This window comes from Stegostoma tigrinum, chromosome 11 (assembly GCF_030684315.1).
Source record: "Stegostoma tigrinum isolate sSteTig4 chromosome 11, sSteTig4.hap1, whole genome shotgun sequence".
Lineage (NCBI taxonomy): Eukaryota > Metazoa > Chordata > Chondrichthyes > Orectolobiformes > Stegostomatidae > Stegostoma > Stegostoma tigrinum.
The window spans coordinates 80,527,891-80,533,529 of NC_081364.1; the positions used below are offsets into that span (position 1 = coordinate 80,527,891).

The following is a 5,639-nucleotide window of genomic DNA, read 5'->3' on the forward strand; positions in this document are numbered from 1 at the left end:
GTTTTCTGGTTTGTTTCTTTGCCATTCCTAAAAGCCGCATGATTGGGTCGGTGGGTTTAGGAAATGGAAAAGTGCCTGCTCACAGCTTGTGGGACTATTTCAGCTTGCCTTCCTTTGATGCCGCTGGGACATTAACTCGGATGCTCTTGGTGACGTTTACAAATGTAAGACAGTGAAAGGATTCTCGTTCATGTGCAACAGAAAGTCAAACCTCATCACGGCTTCAGTCGGATGAGAAATATTGAAATGGAAGTATAAAGATGCTATGAGCTGCATTCGAGCCAGAGAGAAAATTACAAACTCCTGATCTTGAAACAGATGCATTACCATTACCTTACCCAGTAGGGAGCTGAGGAAAGCACATCGGGTTCGTTCAAAACCAAGAGCATTAGGTTCCTAATGATCCGAGTGCAGGAATACAATGAGTTAATTGTTTTGTCGTTTTACTTGAAAGGATATTGGTGTAAGATGCCTGAGGGTATCTGTTTTGGAATCTGCCCCCATCCCCATCCAACAAACAAATCGTTTCTTTCTGGCCCTTTCTGATGGAGGATCGAGAATTATTCCTGGATCCGCCCTGTGACATACAGACTGGAATCAATCTCCCCTGGTCACAGCAGGATGTTAAAGCACAAGAGAGAGGCTGAAGCAATCAAGGGCAGGATGAGGGAGACAAACAAATTGGAGAATGACAGAAGATGATTGGAGACAGGCAGAGAGCATGGGAAGAAGTTGGATAAAATGTGCACGGCCTTTTGTCCCCCTTTGCTGGTAACGACGTCTTGTTGGGATACAATCACTTCTCTTAATCCTGCGCAGCAAAAGCTCGCTCATTGAGAGCCGGAGGTGCAACAGTAGCATGTCTGCAGGCAGTTCATAAGGTTGTGTGCTCTCGCCACATCAGGCTCATGGTGTTTGGCGGCAACATGAGCCACCGATATTGGGGATGCTGCTTCTTTGTGCTTCGCTTATTCAGCAGCTTTTTAAGCATGGGGGATGTTCTCCTATCAATTTTTAAATGGGAACATTGCTGCAGGGATGTGATGTGCCCAACACAAACTGTTCATCGTGGGGTTTAAACACACAGCCGCCTCTTTCTGGGCAGTTGCTTCATTCAATCAGTGACAGCGTCATATTGATAAACTATACTGATATTTTCATACTGAATTTGTAAACATGCAGCTTCTCGTTGAAATCTATCAGGATATTCCAGCTCTTCCTGTTAAAGCAGGTGGCAATGAGTTCAGGAAGGTAAATTTTCAAACTACAATAATTCCTTTTACAGTTAGAATGATCTTTATTCGACAGCAGGAGAGGAAACTGCTGTCCCACGGCCCATCTTCACATTACACAGTGAGGCTGAAATTTGTAAACTGTTTCGGTAAAATCCAATGGCAAATAAAGAGATCAGGTTGGTTGATGCTGTCCACTTCCTGACTGGTGTCTGATTTAGAGGCAACCCTCCAGGAAATATATGTCATGTGGGTCTATTGCATGAACAGTGAGTCTGAAGTTAGAAATGGGTAGTTATGGAGGGGTGGATTTCTGACTGGAGGTCTGTGGCCAGTAGGGTTCCATTAAGATAATACCTGGACCTCTGTTTGTAGTTTTTGTAAGTAATTTAGAGGTAAACGTCAGTCATCTGATTAAGTTTGCGGATGAAATGAAAATTGGTAGACATGTGGATCGGCCGGAAGGATACAAAGGATAAAACAGGATATAGACCAAGTGGAAAGTTGGCAGGACACGTATGATGCATTTTTGGAGATCAAATGTAGGAAGAAAGTTTGTAGTAAATGTCAGGAGGTTGAGGAGCATTGATAGACAGAGGGATCTGGGTGCAAATCCATTGCTTCCTGAAAGTGACAACACAACTGGTTCAGGTGGGAAAGAAAGCCTACAGCATGCTTGCCTTCATCTGTCCAAGCAGTGAGTATAAAGTTTACCAATCTTATTGCAATGACTTCAAGACGTTGTTTTGACCACATTTGGAGTACTATGCGCACTTCTCATCGCCACACTGCAGGATAAATGTGGAACCATTGCAGAGTGTGCAAAGGACGTTTACCAGCATGTTCCCTGGATTGGAGTGGCTCCCTTGCCATGCCCTTGCGTCAGTGAGCCTTTCATTCTAGTAAGCTAACCAAAATTTTGCAACAGCACAGAAGCTGAGGGGTGACCTGATAGAGGTACATAAAATGAAGAGAGGGATGCATCGTGTGGAAAATGGGAATTTCTTTGCCGGGGGAAATATTAAATATTAGCAGGAATAGGATTGAGGTGAGAGGAGAAAAGTGTGAAATGAAACGTACAAGGAAACTTTTCTTCCACTAAGTTTTGTAAGTGTCTGGGTAGGCGGCAGAAGCAGAAATGTGAGCGAAGTTTTTAAATGGTATTTAGAAAGACTCGTCAAACAGGTAGAGAACAGGGATGAACTATGATCCACTTTGTTTCGTCTCAATCAATCTTTGGTTAAAGTGACCGAACACTTTGCTGTGGGACGGTCTCATTCCTCGTCGTCCAACCGATTCATACACACACTCAGGTGCCTTTGAAATGTTGTCATTTTTACAAGCGCCCACCACTTCCGCTGGCAGTTCACACCATACACACAGCACGTTCGGCGTGAAAATACGACCCTAAGAATTCTTTTAACTTATTCTCCTATCACCTTAAATATGTGCCCTCCCATTTTGCACTCGGGCCGACTCTTAGAAATTGACATTGACTATTCCCTCTATCCATATCTCGCGAGATTTTACAGACTTCTATCAGGTCATTCCTCAACTTCTGATGCTCCAGGAAAAAAAAATGCCCCAGTCGATTCGGCCTAGGCCAACAATCCAAACCCTGCAACCCTGACAACATCGTCATGAGCATTTTCTGGGCAATTTTATGTTGTATCTTTTACTTTTTACAATGTCAATAACGTTGGACAGCATCAATCGATTTAAAACAGAGAAATCAAATGTTGAATGGCTGCAAATTTCAATGGTGTTCGAAGGACAGTGGGTAGAGCAGTCGGGCACTGTGTTTCTGTAGTGTAGTGGTTATCACATTCGCCTAACACGCGAAAGGTCCCCGGTTCGAAACCGGGCAGAAACACTGGCACACCTTTTATCACTGCCACAGGTTTCCTCATTCCTGTGGACAGCGTTTCCTTGCCTCGCCCTTGTCGTCAGTGAGCCTTTCATTCTGGTCAGCCACCCAAAATTGCAGCTGTCATAACACTACTGCTGTGGACAGGAGGGTAATGCCAAAGCATTGCTTTGGAAAGCTTTGTTAAATTTCTCTCCTTCCTGCTCCTGAATATGGGCCGATTTTGAGAGCACAGGTGCTCAAGCTTTTTATGCGTGCATTTGCTGTGCCCGTACATTTTTCCTGTCATGCAGTCATGTTGCCTTCCTCCCACCCCAAGCCGCACCTCCATCTCCTACCTAATAACCTCATTCCACCTCCTTGGCCGGTCCGTCTTCCCTGGACTGACCTATCCCCTCCCTACCTCCGCATCTATACTCTCCTCTCCACCTATCTTCTTTTCTCTCCATCTTCGGTCCGCCTCCTCCTCTCTCCCTATTTATTCCAGAACCCTCACCCCATCCCCCTCTCTGATGAAGGGTCTAGGCCCGAAACGTCAGCTTGTGTGCTCCTGAGATGCTGCTGGGCCTGCTGTGTTCATTCAGCCTCACATTTTATTGTCTCGTTTAATGTTCTCTTTTAGCTTCTCCTTGTAACTGCGCACATTATCAATTTTAACAGGCATCGGATTCCCCTTCATATCAACAGAATCTGCACAAGGGGTTCTGTCAGACAGTGATTAACAGACCCGAAACTTCTCTGTTCAAAGCTTCAAACAGACCAACTTTCAGTTTTCTACTCTATAAGGTGAGCTTTCCCAACTTTCCAACTTAACATTATTGCTGACATTCCACATACACGGCACCATTCACATTAATCTGTTCAGTGCTGTCTCTCATCACTTCAAATCCCGGCTTCCTGAAGTTTCATGCCCAGGACTGAACGATAATGCAGCTGAAGGATTCATTGAGAGGCGGATTGCATGGGCGAACAACCTGAAACACGTGTTCTCGCTTTGAACAGGTGATTCCTTTTGCCGTGTTCACTGCAATGGTACTTCTGCCCCATCCACACTGCAGGCAATCCGACCTCTTTCAACAAGCTGCTTTGAAGAAAAGCTCCTCGGGCAATATGGCAAAAGGGAAAGGAGAAATCCGGTCTTGATGGGAAGTTGAACCAGGGACCTCTCGCACGTCAATGCCGTAATTGTAACCTCAGTGAGGATCATACCACAAGGCCAGAAAGCCAGCTACACGCTTGCTTACTCAGCGAAAAACCAGCTGAGACGTGCTCAAAGCAAAATACCCCCATGTTCTACGAATTCGAAGCTGCAAACAGTTTCAAGAACATAGATAACAAGGTGTAGAGCTGGATGATCACAGCAGGCCAAGCAGCATCCTGCTCCGGAGATGCTGCTTGGTCTATTGTGTTCATCCAGCTCCACACTTTGTTATCTTGGATTCTCCAGCATCTGCAGTTCCTATTATCTCTGTGTGTAGAGCATGTTCCTTTCATTCTGTCTCGCTGCTCCCAGCCCAGTGATGTTTATCCGTTGAACGGAACTGGGTCTCTCAGATGGTGGAGTGAATTGTTTTCTTCCACTTGGATCACAAAAATATTGAAAGATTCATGGAGATGGATACTGGGTACTTATTTTTTCCTACGTTTCCATGTTTCCAACAACCAACTGATTTTTACCCCTTAAATCTTGTCGTAATCCTCCGGCTTCCTCATGACACGGGATGAGGGAATTCAGTTTTGTGCCAAGATTCCAGAGGCCGGGATTGCTCTGTTTAAAGCAAAGAAGTTTAAATGGAGATGGCGCAAGAGCTTGGATGAAGCAGACAGCAAGAAACACTTTCTAGGGAACTAGAATTTTAGAACATAGAAGATAAAGAGAGAGAGATAGTAGGAACTGTCGATACTGGAGAATCTGAGATAACAGGTTGTAGAACTGGATGAACACAGCAGGACAAGCAGCATGAAAGGAGCAGGAAAGCTAAAGTTTTGCGTCTGGGCCCTTCAGAAATGATAAAGAGAGTTATGTTTACATTGGACTTTTCACCACCTGTGATGACGTCCATTGATCAATGGGCAGACCTTCTTTCAAGCTTGCATCCTGCTTCTCCACATGCAATTTCTTTGCTGTAAAGAGCCTGAGGCATCTCACCCTCAAATTCATTGAAACCTGCCCTCATGGGTGAAGAATGGAGTGTGATACTGAATGCCTGTGATTTGAACTTGAGAGGTGCCCCTATTTAGATTAGATTCTCTCCAGCGTGGAAACAGGCCCTTAGTCGCAACAAGTCCACACTGCTCCTTGGAGCATCCCATCCAGAACCATCCCCTATAACCCACACATGCCTGACCACTACAAGCAATTTAGCATGGCCCATCCACCCAGCCGGCACATTTTGAACTGTGGGAGGGAACTGGAGTACCTGGAAGAAACTGATGCAGACTTAGGCAGAATATGCAAACTCCACACAGGCTGTTGCCTGAGGCTAAAATTGAACTCAGGTCCTGGTGCTGCGAAGCTGTAGTGCTAACCACTGAGCCAC

General features: G+C 45.2%; 1 non-coding gene across 1 annotated transcript; it reads left to right on the forward strand.

Annotated features, from left to right (window-relative positions):
- The first annotated feature begins 3,032 nt into the window (after positions 1-3,032).
- trnav-aac (transfer RNA valine (anticodon AAC)) lies at positions 3,033-3,105 on the forward strand. The gene has a single exon. It is a non-coding gene; the product is annotated as a tRNA-Val (tRNA).
- Positions 3,106-5,639: the final 2,534 nt, after the last annotated feature.